At 40.9% G+C, this 23,910-nt stretch overlaps 1 protein-coding gene across 2 annotated transcripts in view; it reads right to left on the bottom strand.

Annotated features, from left to right (window-relative positions):
- KCNMB4 (potassium calcium-activated channel subfamily M regulatory beta subunit 4) overlaps positions 1–23,910 on the bottom strand; it is a 63,336-nt gene that overhangs the window by 10,511 nt on the left and 28,915 nt on the right. The window lies entirely within an intron of this gene.

Here is a 23,910-nt window from a genome sequence, read left to right as displayed (position 1 = left end):
GATATTAATATCTACCTTCCAGGATCGTCCTGAAGAGTAAATGAGACAATGTCTGCCAAGTGTTTAAGCAGATGACTGCCTAATAGTGAGTATTTAATATTCAGTAAGGGGTGGTAATAATAATGATTATCATTACAGATTTGGGGTTCACAACTCAGAAGATGATTTTAAAATGTTGGCAGTAATGTATCATTTGCAAATATCTTCTACAGTCTACGATTGTCTGGTTGAAGTCACAGGAAATTCCTTTAATCAAATTATAATTTCTTTTGGTATAGATGTCTTCATTCCCCTGGGCCTCCTATACCTTTGTAGTCTGCTTTCTGGTCCTATAACAGGCGGCTTAAAGGAAGAAACCGAATAGGTCTAACCAGCAAATGATTCCTTTCAATTCTAATACGTGCATCAGGAAAAAAATTCAACAACACTAATCTCTTGATTAGAACCACAAGTAGAAGTTACCCCTAAATTTTTCTCTCAAGCCATCATTTAACATCATTAAATTACCCAATTGGAGATTGGGTTTAGCAACTGTTTTCCGATGGTTAAGATGGCTGTCCTTACAAGTACAAGGTCTTAGGTCTTATAAAGCAGAGGACCGGCGAAACCATTGAAGCCCTCAGCTCCCAGAGGAACACACTTCTTTTAAAGTTTTATTCACACTGTGTGGTAATTACTTTTTATATCTGTCTGTTTTCCCAACCTAATTCGAAGAACCCTGAGGTAAGGAGCCTATTAGGGATATTGCCTGCCTGAGAAGACGTCTCCAGAGTGCTCAGAAAGAAAGAGGGGTTACTGGCAAGGCCTGCAAACCAAGAAGATGCTTATGACTTGTTGTCTTAAAAAAAAAAAAAAAAAAAAAAAAAAGCAAACCAATGATCCATCTTATTCTGAGGCAGAGCAGGTTGGTATAAGAAGGTTTTTTTTTTTTCAACGTTTATTTATTTTTGGGACAGAGAGAGATAGAGCATGAACGGGGGAGGGGCAGAGAGAGAGGGAGACACAGAATCAGAAACAGGCTCCAGGCTCTGAGCCATCAGCCCAGAGCCTGATGCGGGGCTCGAACTCACGGACCGCAAGATCGTGACCTGGCTGAAGTCGGACGCTTAACCGACTGCGCCACCCAGGCGCCCCAAGAAGGTTTTAATTATACAACATTTGTTGTTCTTCTATCAGGAAAAAAAAAAATGGAAAGAGAATTTTTAAATTATCTAGATATTCTCGGAGATGAGGCAAGAAATGGCATTAAATTTATATTAAATCCCCTTCCTCTCCCACCTGCCCCCGCAAGCTGCTTAGGAAGAGTCACCTGCGTCAGTGACCGGGAATGCTGGATGGAGAGCATGACTTTCAGTTGGCTGATTTCATCAGAGAAGTGAAGGATTTTGTAAACCAGATGACGGTTTTGGTCCAGCAATTCCTGTGAGCTTTTCTTAAGAAATGTATTACTGTTCTTCATGGCAGCTTGGTCTGTGGCGTCTCTGAGTTACCAGGTAAATTATTTATTTCACATAGGGCCATAGGTATTCTTTGGCCAAACTGCTTAAATTTAGAGTTCAAGCAGATATACTGGAGAAAAGAAGAAACCTACATTCTTACATTCTTCTATTTGAGACAAAGATAATTCTTATAATAGTTCTCACCTTGTGTATGTACTTTGTAGTTTCAATTTTATTTATTTAAAAAAAATTTTTTTTTAATTTATTTTTGAAAGAGAGAGATACAGAGCATGAGCAGGGAGGGGCAGAGAGAGAGGGAGACACAGAACCCAAAGCAGGCTCCAGGCTCCGAGCTGTCAGCACAGAGTACGACACGGGGCTCCAACTCACAAACCACGAGATTACCACCTGAGCCAAAGTCTGACGCTTCACTGACTGAACCACCCAGGTGTCCCTGTGGTTTCAATTTTAAAGTGAAAATACAATACCATTTTAAATCAGTGTGAAAAAGATGGATTATTCAATACATTGTGTTGGGACAATACTGGTCATTTGAAGAAAAAAAACATTTGCTCCCCATCTTCTTCTTTCCAAAAAACAAGAGAAAGAAAAAAAAAAAAAGAAAATCCAGACATATCAAAAACTTAGTTGTACAAAACAAACCACGAATGCTCTAGAAAAACACCTGAGTTATAGAAAATAACTTTGGAATGAGAAAAAAAAAATGGGTTTCGATTTTTTTTTTGTATTAGTATGTTCCAAGTATTCTATTACTTACTTATACTAAGAAATTATTCACTGTTAATCAGAAATTAAAATTTAACTGGTGTCTTATCTTTTAATTTGCTAAATTTGGCAAATTTCTGATTACCCTACTTTCTAAGTAAGACATAAAATGCAAAAGCCATTAAGAAAAGACAGATGATCCAACAAGAGAAACGTAAACATTTCTGTAAGCCAAAAACACTCCAGGGGCGCCTGGGTGGCTCAGTCGGTTGAGTGTCTGACACTTGATTTCAGCTCAGATCACAATCTCACAGTTCATGGGTTCGAGCCCCGTGTCAGGCTCTGTGCTGACAGCGTGGAGCCTGCTTGGGATTCTCTCTCTCCCTCTCTCTGGCCCTAAACATTAAAAAAATTAAAGAGAGATGGAAGGGAGGGCGCAGAACCAAGGGTGAATAAACAACAGTGACACGAAGCTACAGGCACACAGTCAGGAAGACAAAATCGGAACAAGAGGAAGTCAGGGAGAAATGCTGCAGACAATGAAAAAGGTAATTAGAGCTGGGTTTAAAGGAAGAATCAGAACAAAAACAGACAGGCTCCCTTCTTAGGACAAATGACACAGTGTTCACAGAGAGAACCCACAACTAATCAGCTCTCATTTTTCTTCTCTTCTCCATGGACAAATACTTTTCTATTCTATTTCATCTTTAAAATATTATTAGTCAAAACAAAACATTTTATTTTAATAACAAATTTGTTATTATTAAAGTACATTATGACCCAAACCAGGACAGCTGAAACCCAGGACAGCCGGGAGATGGTAAGAGATGACACGTCTAAGGGACTTCCTCTACTGGCTACAGGGGAACCACAGGCAAGAGTGTTTCTACTTCCAAAACAGGACTGATTTCCCACCTTTTCTTTTCTCATTAAAGTGGAAAGAATAGGGCTCTATGAAATTTTCATCACATCATCACTGCTTCCTCAACACAATGAGGTCTCCAGACAGAGACACACAGGTCTAATGGGGGAGCTGCGGGTCCCCAGAGAGAACACTAGATTTGGATTTTCCTAACACAGCAGGTAGGAGTTCTGAGTCTCCACTGACTTAGGGCCCATCACTCATCTCTCTACACCTCAGCTACCTCATTTGTAAAATGGGAAATACAACCCTTCTCAGGAGAGAAAATGAGGGTATTTCTGTGGAAAGCATTTTTCTATAAAACCATGTACAATATAGACAGCCTCTGTGAGATAGTAAGACACATCTGAATTGGTCTTGGCCGCTGGTTCCTGAACTCAGCTCCTAAAACCCTACAAAATTCCTAAGTGATAAGAGAATTAGGAACATCTTTTGTTCTAATGAGGAGACTCTAGGAGGGCACCTGAAGGGCTGCTGGATGGCGGCTGGGCTGGTCTCCACAAAGACCAAGCCATGGTTAGAAGCTTGTAACTTTCAGCCCCACTGCCCTCCCTCTATCTACCATCTCTCTAGAGAGGTGCTGGAAACAGAGTTCATAATTGATCATGGCTTCATGATAAAGCCTCCATAAGTATCCCAACAGTACAGGGTTCAGTGAGCTCCGTCTGGTGAACACATGCACACCAGAAGGGTGACGCACACCATCTCCACAAAGACATAAGCTCCTACACTGGGAGCCCTCCCAGCCCTCACTCTATCTCTTTATCTGGCTGTTCATAGGTATCCTTTGTCATGTCTTTCAACAAACTAGTAAAATGTGCGTGTTTCCCGAATTCTGTGAGCCACTCTAGAAAATTAATCCAAACTGAGGAGGAAGTCATGGGAACCCCTAATCTGTAGCCACGTTGGACAAAAGTTGTGGGTAACCTAGGGACCCAATACTTACAACTGGAGTTTGAAGTCAGGGGGCAGTCTTGTGGGACTGAACCCTTTACCTGTGGGATCTGATTACTATCTTCCCGTAGATAGGGTCAGAACTGATTTACATTGTAGAACACCCGGCTGGTTATTATGGAGAATCACTTGGTATGGGGGAAAAAAAAATCCTACACATTTGGTGATGAGAAGTGTTAGAAGTGAAGTGTTCTCTGCTAGGAATTGACCCAAGGGATACAGGAGTACTGATGCATAGGGGCACTTGTACCCCAATGTTCATAGCAGCACTCTCAACAATAGCCGAATTATGGAAAGAGCCTAAATGTCCATCAACTGATGAATGGATAAAGAAATTGTGGTTTATATACACAATGGAGTACTACGTGGCAATGAGAAAGAATGAAATATGGCCCTTTGTAGCAACGTGATGGAACTGGAGAGTGTGATGCTAAGTGAAATAAGTCATACAGAGAAAGACAGATACCATATGTTTTCAGTCTTATGTGGATCCTGAGAAACTTAACAGAAGTTTATGGGGGAGGGGAAGAAAAAAAAAAAGAGGTTAGAGAGGGAGACAGCCAAAGTATAAGAGACTCTTAAAAACTGAGAACAAACTGAGGGTTGATGGGGGGTGGGAGGGAGGGGAGGGTGGGTGATGGGTATTGAGGAGGGCACCTTTTGGGATGAGCACTGGGTGTTGTATGGAAACCAATTTGACAATAAATTTCATGGTAAAAAAAAAAGAAGTGAAGCGTTCTGTATGAGGAGTAAAGACACACAGTGGGGAGAGAAATGAGTTTTTTCATTATAGCCTTAAATAAAGCCCATATCCAAGTTTCCTAACCTGGGAGAGATGAATTTGTCTACCCACAGAATGTAACAACACGGAACCAGAGATTTTGAAAATTTGTGGCATTTTCAAAGCTTAAGAGTTGAAGGAAAGCTCACAGACATTCATTGTAAAAGTCAGCTACGCTGAGACCTCTCTATAAATTACTACCTGTTAGACCTCTCTATAAATTACTGCCTGTATATTTTCACTCCTGATGTAACAAATTTAGTGGCTTAAACCAATGCAAATTTCTTCTCTTACTTTTCTGGAGGTCAGAAGTCTGAAATCTGAAGGTATTGGCAGGACTGTTCTTTCTGGATGCTCTAGAAGAGGATCTATTTCCTTGCCTTTTCCAGTTTCTAGAAGTTTCCTATATTCCTTGGTTCATGGCCCCTTCTTGGAATCACTCTTGCTACCATCATCACATCCACTACCCCTCCTCTCTTCCTCTTATAAAGACCTTGAGGTACATTTAGGGTGTAACTTTCCATAACAAGACTCTTTACTTAATCACATCTGCAGGCTTTTTTACCATATATAGTGTTGTAAGGTAATAAGGGATGTTGACACAAATCCATGGGGATTAGGATGTGGACATCTTCGGGAGCTAGTATTTAGACAACCACACTACCATAACCTGCTATCTTATATTATAAATAGTTCTTTACTAACACAAGTCTTCTACCCCTGGCCCTAATTAGTCATTCACAATTAAATCATCAACAGAAGCATCCCCCCAAAAAAGCACTAGATGATAAACTCCTTTCTATTATCCCCACCTGAGTTATAAAAAAAAATACTAAGAGGTCCAAACTCCCAGTTATGCAATAAATAAGTCACAAGGATGAGAAAGCACAGCACAAGAAATACAGTCAATAATGTCGTAATAACTTTGTATGGCAACGAATGGTAAGGACACTTACTGTGCTGAGCATTTCATAACGTATAGAATTGTGGGAACACTATGTTGTGCCCTGAAAGTAATATAATATTGTGTGTCAACTCTACTTCAATTAAAGATACAAATCAAGGCTAAAGAGTGTTTTCCTTTTTGATCTTTTCCCAACATCTGTCCTTTTATTATGATAAAGGCATTCACTATAAAACACACCTGCCCAGAGATATTAACACTTTTCTTTTTTTCATCCGCAACATTTTCCTTCCGTTGTGCCTTTGCCTGCTTAGAGCTCCACTACTTCCTTTACCACCTGCTGCCCCTAATCGAATCAGTCATGGAACTTTGAAACTTTTAATACAATACATCACTGGAATCCTCCCTAAGGAATGGACACCCTGTTTACTACAGGATTTACTTTTTGTCTTAGTAGTACATCTTTGCAATTCCCTTTAAAATTTTATTCCTTACCAAGTGTTCAAAGATTCTTGATTCTTTTTTACTCAGATCTTTCATGAAACAATATGTCACTAATGGTTCTCCGTATTAATTTTAACCACAATCATATGCTCCGTCGTAAGTTTGACCTTCCCAAACTTTCTCTCCATTAGCTATCCTTCAGATCTTTTTTTTTTAAATTCTGAATTTAAAAAGTGAGGTAGAATTTCCACATGTGGAAAGAGAAGTAATAAGTATATAGTTTAGCCAGATCTTCATGTCATTTTAATACTGTTGATTTCTGATCTTTTTATTTCTATTTTATAAAAAGTTTTATAATTTCTTTAATCCATTTTACTATTTAAAAACTCACATTATCCCATACAATTATTTTTTCTCATATTTGAAGATTGAAAATGTATTATCAAATCAGATTTTAGCAAGAATTGGGGAAGCTTAAGGGTGGGCCATTATGTTCCCAAAGGAAGTCTTTCAGAGCCCATTTTCCATCTCAGCAATACCTATTCCTGGAGAAACATCCTCAGAAAATGGAAAATGTTTGATTTAGGACGTTAATGCTCAAAATGCCCTTCTGTTTTTCAATTCCTTATTTAGAGGAACTAATTCTTAAACATCAAGGAAACACACTGCAATCTAGCACGTCTGAGAATATGGTGATACAGAAGGGACTTCCTCAACAAGCTAGGGCTGAAAGAGACTGGAAACAACAGCACTAATTAAATCATGACATCCCAACATTCTCCTCACTGTTCAAGACAAAACAACAGGGCCTCTTATTCACTTTGTGAAGCCAAAACCAAAGTAGAAGAGAGAAGCTCTAATTATAGAAAAGCCTGCACACAATGAAAGGCTAGTCACCGAGCAAAGTAATTATGTGTTTTTTTCTCAAAATCTTCAAACAGGGTAGAGGCTCCCCTTTGAAATTACATAAGATGATACCCAAGGGCTCAAAAAGTTGAGCCAGTGCCTTCTATATCCATTCAATAACCATGATCCTAAGATCCTGATGTTCAAACCTACTCCACTGTTTCAGGAGAAGGAAGTCATGGGTTGCACCCAGCATAGTAACTGCACACATATAAAAAGACTTGTCTGAAAGATCACTTTAACAGCCACATTTTCTATCATCTCTCTAAGCTAAATCATGTTCTCAGCCCTTGCTCCAGGCAAAGAGGACACTGCAAACTAGCAGAGGATATAATCACAGATCACACACTTGCAACGTGGGCGTGAGAAACCGTTTCCAGGGAGAAATGACAAACATACTGATGCACCCAAAATATGCATATGAGCAGGGATTCCATTGGGTGTTTGTAAAGTTGGCAAGAGCTTCAGAATTTGGTTCTCAAGGAAATAAGGCGGGTAAGGAATCCCCCCAAATGTCAACGTGTCTTCTTACCATCTGAACAATACTGGGCACATTGTGCGCAGTTGAAATGTGGCATTTAAAAAAGGAGGTTGAGAAACTTGTTCCCCGTGATTTTGACGTAGAATCAAGATGGCAGGCCCTCCTTAACTAGTAAAATATCAGTAGGGTCGGAACAATAAGGGCCCCCTCACCCACTCATGACTCAAATGCAAATACCCCCACAAAGAATCGTGGTCTCAGTGGGTCTGCCCAACTCCACAAAGCCTGGATTTTTTACCCAGTGGTTCCCCACACCTAGAAGAGCAGCACACTGTGCTAAGCTCAAAGTGAAAACTCCATAAATGTTAGTGTAACAAGAAGGGAATGGGGCGCCTGGGTGGCTTGGTTGGTTGAGAGTCCGACTTTGGCTCAGGTCATGATCTTACAGTTTTTGGGTTTGAGCCCCGCATCAGGCTCTGCACTCACAGTGCAGAACCTGCTTGGGATTCTCTCTCTCCCTCTCTCTCTGCTCCTCCCCCTCTCTCTTTCAAAATAAATAAAGAAACTTTAAAAGAAAATAAGAAGGGAATGAAAATCCAAAGCCATAGAGTTTTAGTTAAGCAAATCTGGGGGAGGGGGAGGGGGGGAAAGGAGATCTTAGACTTCATAGGAATTCTTTCAAAGTCTACATATACTTGTTTGAAATTGTAAACACCATAGAGTTATTTGCATCAACAGTCATATGTATCTGCTTGTATTCTTACAGATCGTGACAACTATTTTCAGAACATTTCTAAGAGAAAGTGACCATGTTCACTATTCTTTGTCATTTTAAACTTTCTTTTCTTCCTGCTTAGTTATTTAAATATCTATCTCTAGCCTGTCCAATCAGCTCCTGTGCACCTAACTACTGTCACTGGTGGTTCCTCCTTCAATTCACCTGCCCCACCCCCACTTAGATGCTTTTCCCTGCTGCTCCCACACATAGCGCTGTCCCACATTGAGCACACTAGCAAAGGCAGCCAGCGCCTAGTGAAGTCAATACCAAACAGCCCAGGCAGGTGAAGAGACCTTCTGTATTCCCCAAATCTCTGAAAAAGATCTTGTATCCCATCCCACAACATAGTCCTAGGATATCATCATTAATGTCTGATTTGGTGAAGACCAATTCCTTATAATTAGATCTTCAATGAAGAAAATTAGCCAGTTACCACAATCTATTTTCTTTCATACACCTCTCCTAGCAGCATGGCTCCATTATTTTGGCAGCTCCGAAGAGAAGATCTGAAAAATGTATCCTGGGTGGCGGAAAAGTGAATTGCGTTTCTTCTTTATTTATATAAAGCTCAAAGGAAAGCTCAAGGGAAAAGCTCAAAGGAAACAGGGCTACCTCCTATTACAATATCATCATTCTATAAGTTTCCTAATTGTTAAGAACCCACTTTATTAAAATGTATTATGCACCAAATTATTGGTTTTTAATTAGAAAATTAGCATATATATACTTTGTTGCGGCATGTAGGAAGATAGAAATATGTTAGCAATGAATCATTCATCCTAACTCCTAAAATGTATAGTAAAGAGTACATGAAAAATAGCTCTATATTCTTTTTCGTTATAATTTGTTAAGCAGTTATTTCTCTTGGTAAAAGTACATTGAACATATACTGAAATACTTCTACACAGTAAAAGTAGTCAAATTAATTGCAAAGTTCTTTTCCTAATTGATAAATCACTATTTACAAAACAGAAGTTGTATGGAGAAATATGTGTAACACAATGATGACTTACAGTACAACAGAATTTTTTAAATTTGACTAATTAAAAAGACCCTGTCAGTCAATGTCAAAGTTTCTCTTGGATGTGCCAGTAACTTGACTTTACTGTGGTAACATGCAATATTCAAAACTCAAGAAAATACATGTAAATGGCCATCAGATTGTTGGACTAAACATGATAAAGAGTTTGAAAATCACTAAAAATTATAGGCATGGGTATTCCTATGGAAATTTGTTTTCTTTTCCTCTCCCATGAGACTAATATTAATGTCCCAGATAGGGGCCAATCCTTTAGGCCTTCAAGGTCCTGAAGCATGGAGCAAAGCTGCTAATAACCCAAGACAGACAGGTAGCTCGTTGTTATGAGCTACACAGACTTTCATGTTGTTACCACAGCATAATTTAGCCTAAGCTGACCAAAACACCAAGATAAAGGCCAGAGACCCTACAATTTCATTAAGTAAACAGCCATGATGGTCGAAATGAGTCCTCTCTTGGTGTGCCTGGGTGGCTCAGTTGGTTGAACGTTTGACTCTTGATTTTGGCTCAGGTCATGATCTTACGGTTCTTGAGTTCAAGCGCTGGGTCAGCCTCTGCGCTGATAGCACAGAGCCTGCTTGGGATTCTCTCTCTTCCTCTTTCTCTGCTCCTCCCCTGATGTACTCTATCCCTCTCAAAATAAAATAAAATAAAATAAAATAAAATAAAATAAACATTAAAAAAAAAGTCCTCTCTTAATCTAAAGCACAAGAGCAGTTTAAAGATGCACATTTGAGTATCTTACAAGATCTTCCTGGTTCTCATTCTCTTCCAGTTAGCCATTCCACAACACTTGCAGAACACCTACAATGTGGCAGGCACCAAGGCTATGCTTATGCGGTGGCTCTCGCTGGCTGGCTATAGGCTGGACGGCAGGAACACTGTCTGCTAATGTCTGTAGTCCCATTACCCAGCACAACGCCAGGCACACATGCTAGGTGCTCTGTAAACGTTTGTCGTTTGCTTATCGTTGAAACGCACTTCAAAATGTAATGAACATTTGTACATAGGGCACAGGTAATAAAAGGGGAGTACTTAAGCGTGCCTGGGAAATAAAAAGACCTATCTTTTGAGAAGACATGAAAGAACAGGAGTTTAGAATCTAAGTTTCTTGGGAGAAGACAGTGTATACAAAGGCCCAAATCCTTTGGCATTGCGTATTATTTTGCCACTAACGGTACATTCAGAGAATCTTATAGTAGTTTCATTGATCAGAATTGATCGAGTCCCTTATATTTTCCTATCTCATATGGACTGGAATCCTGGGCTGATATCGGCAGCAGTACAGCAGAGTGTTTAAGAATATGGACTCTGGAAGTACAGTGCATAGGTCTGAATCTTGCTTCTGCCTCTTGCCAGCCATGTGACTTGGGCAAGTTGATTAACAACTCTGTGCTTCATTCCCTCATGTTTAAAGTGAGAATTATGGCAGTAATGTCTTTTAGGGGTGTTGTATGGACTCAACGAGATTCAGTGTATAAAGCATTTAAACAGTTTCTGGAACAGAGTAAACACTCTATGAAGGTGTTGGTCACTACTGAGTAAGGCCAGGGGAAGACTAGCAGCTAAACAGTCAGGTGTCTGTCTGTTACCCAGTCCTTTCTGGTATTTTTACCAATAACTTGGATAAGGGACTCGAAGTCATTTTGATTTACAATTACGATAACATTTTATGATGAAAGAAATAATAAATATGGTATGTGCCAGAATCAAGATTCAAAATAACCACAAGAGGGTGGAACAATCAGAAAAAGCAACAATATATATTTAAACAGGGATAGATTTTAAATTCTTGCATTTAAATCCACAACACCATTCTCACAAGTTTAGAAATGGCGGGGGCAGGGGGAACCTGTTTTAAGAACAGCATGTATAGGGGCGCCTAGGTGGCTCAGTCAGTTGAGCGTCCGACTTCAACTCAGGTCATGATCTCATCGTTTGTGAGTTCAAGCCCCGTGATGGGCTCTGTACTGACAGCTCAGAGCCTGGAGCCTGCTTCGGATTCTGTCTCTCCCTCTCTTTCTGCCCCTCCTCCGCTCATGCTCTATCTCTCAAAAATAAATAAACATTCAACATTAAAAAAAAAAAAAAAAAAGAATAGCATATATAAAACAGATGTGGGAGGAGTAAGTTTGATTAATTATAAGCTCTGCATGAATCAACAATGTGTTGTGGCTGCCAAAACAATGCTATGTCAGGCCCCATTAACTGACTTTAGTCTCTAGATTTAACAATCGTAGCAAAAATGTTCTAGCCTCCCCTGTATAAGCCAGCTTCAAACACAGTAAGAAGAGCATCGTAAACAATGACAACAGTGATGGCAGTGTAGACCGGAGAGCATCTACTGTCTGAGGGTCAGGGTCTCGGTTCAGATCTTAGCCTGCTCCTCCCTGGCCATGTGACCTTAAAGACTGTTTCTTCTGCTGTAAAACTCGGATAATATGCTCTATGTTCCAACTGAGACCGTAGCACTACCCAAGATGAAATTTTTTTCATCTTGGTAATGTGGTAAAATATGTATGATATAAAATTTGCCATTTTAAATATATAATTTAGTAGCATTAATTACATTCATGATGTTGTGCAACTGTCACCATTAACGATTTCCAAAACTTTTTCATCCTTCCAAAAGGAAATTCTATAGCCATTAGTCAGAAACTCCCATTTCCCCCTTCCCCCAGTCCCTGACAACCTCTAATCTGTTTTCTGTCGCTATGAAGGTGCCTATGGTAGATATTTCCCAAATGAGTTGTTGACAATTAAAATTGTTTGCAGGGGTTCCTGGGTGGCTCAGTTGGTAAAGCATCCGACTCTTGATTTTGGCTCAGGTCATGATCTCACGGTTTGTGAGTTGAAGCCCCACATTGAATGCTGACAGTGGACCCTGCTTGGGATTCTCTCGCCCTCTCCCCCCACTCTCTCTCTCTCTCTCTCCCTCTCTCTCATGAAAAATAAATATATAAACTTAAAAAATATAAAAATGTTTGGAATTAGAATGGGCTTCTTTAGGGAGAGGTGATGTCCATGGTCACCATGTTCAAGTAGAAAATGGAAAATCTTTTTTTTTTTTAATTTTTTTTTTAATGTTTATTTATTTTTGAGACAGAGAGAGACAGAGCATGAAGGGGGGAGGGTCAGAGAGAGAGGGAGACACAGAATCCGAAACAGGCTCCAGGCTCTGAGCTGTCAGCACAGAGCCCGACGCGGGGCTTGAACTCACGAACCGTGAGATCATGACCTGAGCCGAAGTCGGACACTTAACCGACTGAGCCACCCAGGAGCCCCTGGAAAATCTTTTCAAAAAAATGTTGTGGCAGGGATTCACTTTGAGTTGGAGTGAATGACTAGATTGTCACCTAGGTTTGGATACCCTCTACCTGTGCTAGAAGCTAGTTCTGGCCCCATCTTATCTTAGACAAAACTGAGGCACAAGCTTTGTCAGTAAGTAGCCCAAGGTCACACACACGGTCACGAAGAGAGCTATGGTTAGAACTGAAGTCTCCTGACGCACAGCCCTGCCCTGCATTCCACCCTCTGACGGCACTGCGCTCTGTGACCTACTTGTCCTACGGTTCTTGTAGTTTTCCTCCTAGATTCCCCCGGAGCTTTGTTTGATGGCTGCATCCACAGTCTTAAATGAAGAGTGATTTAATAACATCAAATTCTTTGCTTTATTGCCACATGACAAAAGCTGTTAGAAGATTAATCTGCAAGTATAAAAACACTTTGAATGACCATCATAAAACAGACCCTCAGGTTTATAAGTCATGGACAGCCTTTGGGATGTCAGACTTTGAAAAAATTCTGCGATGAATTCTATGCGTATCCCGTGGCATACTTGGAGAAGCCACAGCAATCACTGCTTTTTTTTAAAAAAGTACAAATTTTGAGACTAGAGAGAGTTTTCAATTCTGATGTAATCTCCCTTAATATGTAACTAGACACAAATGTATATGGAAAAGATTCAATTTGGGTAAGATTCCAGATTCACTGTTTTGTTCTTTAAGACTCAAGCTATATCACTGGATTCAATGTCTAAAGAGAAAGCCAATATGTTCTTCTAAAATTTTACTACAGAACCAGTCTCTTCTTTAATGGTACATTATAAGAAATACTTTTCAGAGTAAATAGTAACCCAAAGTAAAAAGCTCTATTAAAAATTGCATTTTTACCAAATATCAAGTCTAGTATTTAGTAATTCATCCACAACTCAATAAAATTTCCCTATGGAATTTGCTCAAATTATCAGTTCCTATCTTTATATACACATTTTCCCCCCATCTGTATCCCAAGAGATCTGCCAGTAAAGACGAGGCTTTTTCTTTTAGTAATTTGTCCTATAAAAAACCAAAGGAAAACTTAGAAGCCAATGAAACAAATTCGTCATATAAATATATTAAAAGAAATCTGGTTTTAGGGCCTCAGAAGTCAAAAACAAATGCAAAGACATTGCAAGACTCACTTACAATTGACCAATTGTTTTTTACCATATTGGTTATAAATATACGTAGAGGCATGTATACATGCATGTAAGTGGTGTCTGTCTCACGCAACAAGAAATCCAGAGGTCAGCAGGCCAGGGAAGGGGCAGCTGCTCAATGATGGTGCTGGAAGGCTGACTCTTTCTATCTTTTTGCTCTACTCTCCTCAACACATGGACGTCCTTCCTCATGCTTATCACCTCAAAGCTGCCCAATGGTTTCTGCACTCCTGGCATCAAGCCACGTCTCTCCACTTTTCTGCCAGAACAAAGGGAGTGGAAAAAGGAGGCAGTAGTACTTATATCAGGAAAGAAGAAGCTTTCCCAGAAACCCCCAGTTGATGTTGCCTCCAACAGTCACCCAGGACAGAAAGCCAGAGTCATCCAATTCCCTCCTCTTAACCTGCAGCCCTACCATGCATCATGCGCATCTATAAGTTGGTGGATTCCACTTCCTTAAAGTCTCGTGTCCATTCCCTCCCTTCTTTCCTCCATTAATTTCACCTTTGCCCAAGCTCTTTTCACCCCTTGTCCAGGCTGGTACAAAACCATCTTCCACACAGCCACCAAATGGGTCTTTCTAAAACACAAATGTGATTGTCACTCTTCCACCACACATCAAGTCTCAAACCCTTAGCATATATGATTCAACCTCTTCAGGTTCATCTATACTTTCCCCCTAAATGTACTTTCCAAGCATATGAAGCTCCTTACATATTCTTCCAGTTGCCCGTGATACTGTAAATCTTAATGCTTTTGAACATGCTATCATTTTCCCTGAAATTGCTTTCCCTGGCCTTCATTCATCTCAAAAAGTTTTACTCATTCTTTAAAATTCAACCCAAACTTTTCATAAGATAGATGATATAGACAGAGATAGAGATAGAGATATAGAGATAGATATCTCCCCATTATTATAGAACTTACTACACTGTATTCCAATGACTTATTTACATAAATGTCTTTCCTACTAGTCAGTGAGTTCCTATAAAGTATTATTATCTTATCTTTGACCACCTCTGCCTGGTACATAGCAGGTGATTAATAAATGCCTGTTGAATACATGAAAGAGTAAATGACTGAAGTGGTGGTAATTTGATGGATGAAATCTAGGACACTGAAAAGGGTAAAATCATGATATAAGAATGATGAGCTATTTTGTAGCAAGAAGATCTTTGTTGCCTCTAAAATGATATTGTTTATGTCTAGGGGAGAGAAAGTAAATACCCACATAAGTGAGTTTTCCAAATAACTGAAGTTTAACCTTTTAAGTTGAATAAAAACTAACAACAGTGCTAAAATATTATTGGTAAAAATATTTCCAAAAATGCATTACACATTTCCTTACCTTTTAAGGAGAGTACACTGAACCAAATTTAACCTTTTTCAATGACTCAGTGTCATAATTATGAAACTCAATTATTGTGGAGGTAGGAAGACGGTCTCCTCCCCCATTAAATGGCTCCAGACAGTTAACCACTTAGTCCTTTGCTAATTTTCTTTCTCTTTCACCATTTGGATTTTATCTAGCATCTTAAACTGTTGTAATTGTACAAGCCCTCAAAATCAGAGAATCACAAAACAATAAAATTCAAGAGCTTAAGGGAATCTTAGAGATCATTTAATCTATCAGTCTATCAAATTTTATAGATAAGAACACTAAGCCCTAAGTAAGTAAGCAGTCCTAGTCTAATTGGTTGCTTTTAATCTTCTATATTAATGGCTTTCAAACTGTGTTCTAAAGAGCACTCTCCTCAATTTCAGGTCAGGCCATAATGTCCATCTTCCTCTAAAATGCTAAGGGTAAACTTAATTTAAACATATATACTATAGGATGAACATATTTTCAATGATCTCTTAAAAATTAGGATCTATCTGTCCAGTATCAGAAGTACGAGATATTTATTTTATTTAACAATAAAATCTCTTCTTGTGAGTTGTTTTGTGTGTGTGTTCTATATTGCTTTACTCATTAATAAAATCCTTATTGTTTATTCATTCCATGCCTCACAGCTGAATGCAGTGAATAACCAGACAACTCACTGAATAGTTGCTTCTACCCTGGTAGTTAGAAATTTGCAGGGCAAGGAAAAAGAAACACATACATTTACTAAGTACTCACTGTTGTGCAGACATGACCTTGACCCCCCAAAATCCTTCAGATGGATAATGTTGTCCCCACTTTATAGATAAGGAAACCAAGATCAAAAAGTTGTACAATTTACCCAAGGTCACAAAGTTAATAACTGGTAGAGGAGAAATGTAAACCCAGATGCCTGATGCCACATCATGGCTGTCCTTAAGGGATTAGTAATCTATAGAGGGAGAAAGGCACATATTCAACTAAGTCCATAACAGTGCGATAAAAGCCACCATAGTGGTGTGGAAGCACAGAAGAGGAAGTAATTAATTAGACTCGAAAAGGTAAGAGAAGGTTACACAGTGACATTTGAGGAAAATCTTATTTATAGCAGTGAAAATAATAATAGCAAATGCTCTTACAGGAAAGGCCCATGGCCTTTCATTAATAACCTCACAGTAACTTTATTATTTCCTCCTTCTACAAAGGGAAGTGAGGCACAGATAGGTTAAAGTAACATAGTCAAGACCACACACACTAGGAAGTGGCTAAGTCCAGGGTTCCTTCCACATAGCTGCGCTCTGCTGAATCCTAGAAATGGAAAAAATGATGAAGGTGTCCCCAGGTGAGGGAAGAGGGAAGGGACTGGGGCAGAGGCATTAGCGTGCATGGGAAACAATTCTCTGAGGTAAATGGAGCAGCTGAATAGAAGTGGAAACATTTAAATCAGATCACATCACCACTTCCCTCCAAACCCATCACTGGCTACTCACTGCATTTAAGAGAAACCTAAACTCTGTCTACTCTCTCTCCAGTGTCAACACTCACCACGCTCCCTCTCACTCACAGCCTCCCTGCCATGATGGCTTTCAGTTCCTAAAACTCACCAACCTCTTTCTTGCCTCAGAACCTTTACAAATGGTGGTGTCTCATTCTGAAATAGTGTTCCCCCCACTTTTACCTAGCTAACTCTTGAACATCCGCTGGTCTCCACCTAGCTATGGTTTACTCATACAGGCCTCGGAAACTCCCCACCTTGTGACAATATCTCACAGTAGCACCTTCACTTTTCCTTTGGAGCATCTACCCTACTTTGTCATTACCTGTCTGATGCTGTGGCCACAGACTCTAAGCTCCATGAAGGTATGGCTCGTGGCTGGCTTTTCTTCCCCTTGCTGTTCTGTTTTTGTTTCCCCACAACTGGCATATAATTAAATAGCAGAAGTTGAAGCTGTAATGGGGAGGGCACAATCTTTATCCTATGACAATAAGAAGGCAGACAAATATAATCGAGAATTATGACAAGAGCCAACAGAGGTTTAAATAAAGCAAAACAAAACTTTGTGAAGTGTGGGTGAGGATGTGAGAAAGGCCAAGAGCTGAAAGGATAGTTGAGGATCACTTCAGCAATCCGGATGAGAAAGAGTGAGGGCCTGAACCAAGAGAATGAATTCAAGACTTTGAGGTGGTGTGGCTGGACGGGTTTGATGTGTGTGCGTGTGTGTGTGTGTGTGTGTGTGTGTGTGTGTGCCTCCTCTGTGCACTCTGTAAATACTATCCGCTTAGGAGGGTAAAATAAAATATCAAAAAGTAAACTGGCAAGAAAAAGAAACCATTCTGCTCCCCCTAAAAGGAAAAGTTCAAAAAATAAAGATCGATCACTCCTCCTGGCCCTTTGACCCAGAGGAAATTGAGGAAAGAGTAACAGTTTTCCAAGGAGAGGCTCTCTTCAACGTGAAGCCAATCAAGCAAAGATGAAGTAAGAGAATTCTATGGCAAGACTGGAACTGCAGAGAAGTTTCCAGTCAATGGAATGAGGATTTCAAAGCATACGCAGTAAGAGGGTGTGAGTTGGGTTCCCCTGAGAAAGGATAAACCAGGGAAAGACTGAGAGTCCAAAAAAAAGGTATAAGCAGGGTAAATGTGACCTTATCTATGTAAAAATGGTGTAAAAAGAAAATCCACACATTGGAATGAGATCATGAGCCCCAAGACGGAGGGAAGCAATGGGCTGAAAGATTATATGGGAAGACCATGAATGGAAGCAGCCAGTGCCATCCCCCAAGTGCCTCTATGGCCTCCTTCCTGGGGGGAAGAAGAGAGGTGAGCCTGGGCCTGGCCTCCCATTACAGGCAGGGTTCCTGGTGGCTGCTCTGGCCACTGCAGATTCTACTCCCGAGTGGAACTCTCCTAATTAAGACAAACAGTGAAAGCTGAGACTCCAATCATCTTTGTCTTCGATTTTTAAAATACTGTACCATCCTTTTCTTGAAAATGGAAACTTCTTGATAACTATTCTCCCTAATTTCCTGCATTTGAGCGAAATCTAAAGGTTACTTTAAATATAAAGTTCATCTTATCGACAGCATCTGGGAGTCTCTACAGTAAATCTATTTTTATTTCATGTTGAGCAGTAGTAAAAAGTGTACTGAGAGTAGACGGCACCGGGGAGCTGCCATTTTCACACCTCCAACCATCGCTCGTTTCCTCTTGCATATGTCGTGGTGCAAGAGCCAAACTCCCAACTTCTGATTTCCCAGAGTCGTTTAAAATCATGTCTCGAGTGCTTCTGGGTTGTGATAGACTGCCCCCACTTCTATCTACACCCTGACAGCTTGGGAATGGGACAGGGAGGCGAGGATAGGGAATGGGTACCGTTCCAGAGGAGGTATGAAGGGCTCACATTTCCTGTTGCTCAAGTTAACAGTTAGCATAGGATGTAAGGCTGGGTCCCTCGGGTAGTTCTCAACATTCTGGAAGATAGTCCTTCCTGGTGGGGACTTGAAGATATTCAGAATTCATGCCCACAGGAGGCAACTGTGTTTGGGGGAGGCAGCCTTTAGAGATGCCTGAGAGGAGGGGCACCTGGGTGGCTCAGTCGGTTAAGGACCCAACTCTTGGTTTCGGCTTGGGTCGTGATCTCCCTGCTTCATGGGTTCAAGCCACATCGGGCTCCATGCTGATAGTGCAGAGCCTGCTTGGGATTCTCTCTCTCTCCCTCTCTCTCTACCCCTCCCCTGCTCTCTCTCTGTCTCTCAAAATAAATAAACTTTAAAAAAAAAATTTAGAAATGCCTGAGAAGGGAAGTTTGTTAAGACAACCACCAGCTGCTCAAGACAGCCATGGGAGGGGCCACCCCTGCCCACCTCCAACTTCAGGCACAAGCTCCTGACCTCTGAGACTACTTCCTCACCCAGGGCAGGAAGCTTAAAGGATCACTTGATTCATTCAGTAGTGGGTTCAGAATCAAACCATCTTGACTGCTGGTGCCTATTCTCTGTTACAGGGCCTCAACCTCGCAGAAAAAAATACCACTACTCCCTTAATCTTTTCTATTTCATCCTGTCTCATTTTCTTCAGGGTGTGTTCTACTTTTTTGCCTCATTACTATGTTCAACAGGACAGCGTCTCTTTCTCAGTTTTAGTCTACAGCAGTCTCATTTCTCTGAATCCATTCCTGCTTCCCTTGAATCACTTCCTCCCCAAACTCTTTGTACAGACATGGCAAACTTCTGGAAAGAGGACTGTGCACTTATTAATGCCTTCACATTCTTCCCTCAGGCCAATATAAAATGATGTCTAACCTGGTGCTCTGAAACGGCACCTAAACTATTTTCACAAAGATTGCCAACAGACATAAAAAAATTTTTTTTTTAATGTTTATTTATTTTTGAGACAGAGTGTGAGCAGGGGAGGGGCAGATAGAGAGAGGGAGACACAGAATCTGAGACAGGCTCCAGGCTCTGAGCTGTCAGCACAGAGCCCGATGCGGGGCTCGAACCCACGAACCGCGAGATCATGACCTGAGCCAAACTCAACGCTTAACTGACTGAGCCAGCCAGGTGCCCCCCCAACAGACTTGTGATTGCCAAAAACAGTGAGTTCTCAGTAGTCCTTTTTTTTTTTTTGGAAATGTTTATTTTTGAGAGAGGGAGAGAGGAAGAGAGAGAGAGAGAGAGAGAGAGAGAGAGAGAGACTGCGCATCAAAGTGGGGGAGGGGCAGAGAGAGAAAGGGAGACAAGAATCTGAAGCAGGCTCCAAGCTGTCAGCACAGAGCCCAACATGAGGCTCAAACTCACGAACTGTGAGATCATGACCTGGGCCAAAGTCAACTGCCTAACCGACCGAGCCACCCAGGTGCCCCACTCAGTAGTCCTTTTTGATTACCTCTTCCAAGACACTGTGCTCTTTTGACTCTCCTCTCACCATCTGGCCATTGCCTCCACCTTCCTTCTCCCTACAGCTTCAGTGTAGATGATCTCAAGACTGTCAACCTTCCTCTTCTCTATGTGTCCCTATTATGTGCATTCTCTCTCTTGGCTTCCACTAATAGCTTTTGTGCCAGTGACTCCCAAACCTAACACTGGCTCTGACCTCCTACTCCTGAACTAAAAGTCTGCATTTCTAACTCTTTCAAGCACCTTCTGGATATATGAGTCCCTCAAATTCAGCACAAAGCTGGACTGTCCTTTCTCACACCCAGGCAAATGTGACACCTTCCTGTTCCTCAGCACTTACATTAAGTTCTATTGCTTGTAACTATCACACATCTTCCTGATGTACCCTTCTGTGAGCTGTTTCCACGTCCGCTGCCCTTATCTGGGCCCTCCAGAATCTTCATGAGGACCAGCAGAAAGATAATAGGAGGAGCTTTGGAAATCAGACGAACTGGATTCCAGTTTTTTGGGTTTTTTTTCACTTAATAGCTGTGTACATCGGACAAGTTATTTAACTTCTTAAAGTCTTAGTTCCCTCATATGTTAAATGGAGCTAGTACTTAGAACTATTATAAGAAATTTGGTGAGGTAAACGCAATGCTATTCACAATGGCTGGCATGCAGTAGCCACTCATAAAGGTTATTTTTTTTCATTCACTATTCTCTTTACTTCCCCAACCCCCTGCCTGTCTCTGAGCTAGAGCACTCTGCCTTTAACTCTCTATCATTCTCCTCCGATACACATTCAACACTCAAACCGGTTTCTTTCTCTTTCTTTCTTTTCTTTTCTTTCTTTCTTTCTTTCTTTCTTTCTTTCTTTCTTTCTTTCAACTTTCTAAATCATATTACTTTCTAAATCAGGTTACTTTCTAAATCAGATATCCACTCAAGTCAATCTCTGATTAAAAAAAGAAAAAAAAAGTCACAAATTGTCATTGCCCATATAACAGACGACCTCCTTAGTATGGCATTTATGACCCTTTAGAAATCTAACTTCAAGCTACCTGTCCACCTTACAAATTCACCACTCCTTATTTTTTTGAGTTTTTATTTCTTTTGAGGGAGGGTGAGCAGGGGAGGAAGAGAGAGGATCCCAAGCACTCTCAGTGCAGAGCCTGACACGGGACTTAAACCCCATTTGTTAGAACTGCTCACCACTACTTATTATATAACCTACACGCCTTATGTATCTATATTGTCAAGCCTTGGTTTCTTTGGTGTAGCCATCCCATCTTCAAGGTCGTCCCCGCTTTCATTTCTAGCTGATGAAATCAAATTTCTATTTGCATAAGAACCAGTTTCTCCCCCCAAAATTCCTCCTTATTAATCTGGCACATTGCATTCATTCATTCATTAATTCACCAAACTTTTATTAACTGAGAGCCAGGCATTGCGCTAAGTCCCGGGGATATAAAGCCAAAGCGGATGTGCTACACCATTAACCAGTATACAGTCTCATGGGGAAGACGGGTATATAGACGATTCCAGTAGAGAGTGATAAGTGAAAGGATAATGCAGTGGCTCTCAATCTAGTGGTATATTAGAATCCCTAGAGTCAATTTTTTTAAAATGCTAATGCCTAGGTTCAACCACCAGATATTCTAATTTCATTGGTTTGTGGTGCCTTTTTTTTTTTCTAAGCTCCTCTGACATAGTTGTGTGAAATGAGGGTTGCAAACCCCAGGATAGAGCTGTGTAAACAGAACATGGAAAACACACCTTGTAACTGGCACTTTTGGCTGCTCCACAACACATCGTCCCTTCTTCTTCATTCCTGTCTGCTCAGGCATGCACCCTTTCTCCATCCAGCTTGGGAGATATTGCCCGGTCCCCAACTCAATGGTACATTCTGATTGTTCTTTCTTGTGACTGGTTTATGAGTAGGCAAGAGAACTCATTCTAAACAAGGATACCTAAGGGGAGGTCGGCTATGGGAAATTGAGAAAAGCTTTCCTAATTCCAAGAAAAACATACCAAAAGAGATAGTCTTCTTTTGGCCTTTGGACACTGCTATGCTTGCATATCGTAAACATAAGTGGATCTGAGATCCAGAAAGGACCTGGGTTCTTGAGGCCACTGTTAGGTTACTGCATCAAACAACCCTAATGTTGATCTACCTGTGCATTTCTTAATGTATGCAATAATAAATTTCCCAATTGTTTATGATACTTTGAGTCCGTTTTCTGTCTGCATGCAGTAGATGGCATCCTAAGTATATACAACCAAACCAAACCTGGAGATCACGGAAAACAGCTCAGAAAAGGGGTCTTCATCAAGGCAGTCGGGAAGCAGGAGAAACAAACAAAGAGACATGGATATAAACACATAAGATATTCTGGGAACTGCACATAGTTCAGAGTGGCAGAAAGATGAGGCTGGAAAGATGGTACTCTGGGGCAAGAACTTGAGGAGCCTATGCTGTGGTGGATTAAATATGGCCACAAAATCTTTGCAGCTTCTTTCAAGAAGCAGAGTTGATTTTCACACCTCATGAATCTGGCTGGCCTCATACTTGCTTTGACCAATAGAATGTGTCAGAAGTGATGCCCTGTAAGTTCCAGAGCCGGGGCCTGGCTCTCTTGAAATGCTGCCCTGAAGCTACCATACTGTAAGGAAGGCGACCTAACCTACTGAAGGATGAGAAGCCAGTGGAAGAGAAGTGAGGCACTTCAGCCACACCGGTACCAAGTGCTGGGCCTGCGAGGCCATCTTGGCCCACGCAGCTGTTCCAGCCATCATCTGACTGCACGTGAACCTCCCAGCCAGCCCACAGAATTGTAAGTAATAATGAGTCATTGTGGTAGGGAGCCACTAGATTTTGGGTGGTTTGTTATGCAACCATAGGTACCTGATGCATGTGCCATGCCAAGATGTTCGGACTTTACTTTGAAAACCATGAGGAGTAACCGGATTAAATTCACGTTTTAGAAAAATTGCCTTGGCAGCAGCATGAGGAATGGTCTTGGAGTGGGGGCAGGTGGGAGGTGGAAGGACTGGTTAAAAGACTTTTGTGTTGTTGGAGCTGAGAAATCATGTGGACCTAAAGTAAAACAGTGGCAGAGGGAAGGCAGACAAGAGTCACTGTGCATGACGGCAAATAAAAGTTATAGTGTGTAAAAGAGAAATGCAAATTAGGAATTACTCACCGTTCTCAGGACTAAGTAAACAAGTCGATGGGAGTGCCCTTCACTAAGAGGGGCTCTGGGAGGAAAAGAAAGCTTAATGTAACTGCGGAACATCTAAGAGGAGAGCACTGCAAGGAGTTGTGAACATTCAATGTTTAATGAATAAATTAGTATGATTAATCGGGGTGGGTACCATAGTGTTCTAGTCCAGCGATCTGTGGTCATATGGCATAATGTGAGTTGTCTCTAAGTCAAGTAAGTTTTCATGGTGTGAACTCATTTTCGTGATACTTCATCAGAATAGAAAGGAAAAGGAAAGGTAAGATTTGATGCGCCCCCAAATGCTCACAAATCCACATGTGGTTCAGTTGATGTGCATTAATCTGTAATTCTCGGGAAATACCACTAGTATCTAGTGTTCCAATCTGAAAGCACATTCTGAGGGTATCCAGAGGGTAGCGCCATGACACAAGTTCTCTCTCTTTGTCCTGCAGATTCTTCACTTACCTCCCCACCTGTAGAGTGAGGGGCTTCCCTAACTCCATGCTAGAAAGAGTTGAGACTATCTCCAGGCCAGATATTTTGTCAAGTGAGCACAATCCACGATTTATTTTGTAATAAACTACAAAGGCTA

This window comes from Lynx rufus, unplaced genomic scaffold (assembly GCF_022079265.1).
Source record: "Lynx rufus isolate CCGP_SWC_20201006 ecotype Redwood Valley unplaced genomic scaffold, mLynRuf1.p SCAF_7, whole genome shotgun sequence".
NCBI classification, from domain to species: Eukaryota; Metazoa; Chordata; class Mammalia; order Carnivora; family Felidae; genus Lynx; species Lynx rufus.
The sequence above is the reverse complement of the archived record's forward strand: the minus strand, read 5'-3'. Positions and strand labels throughout refer to the sequence as shown.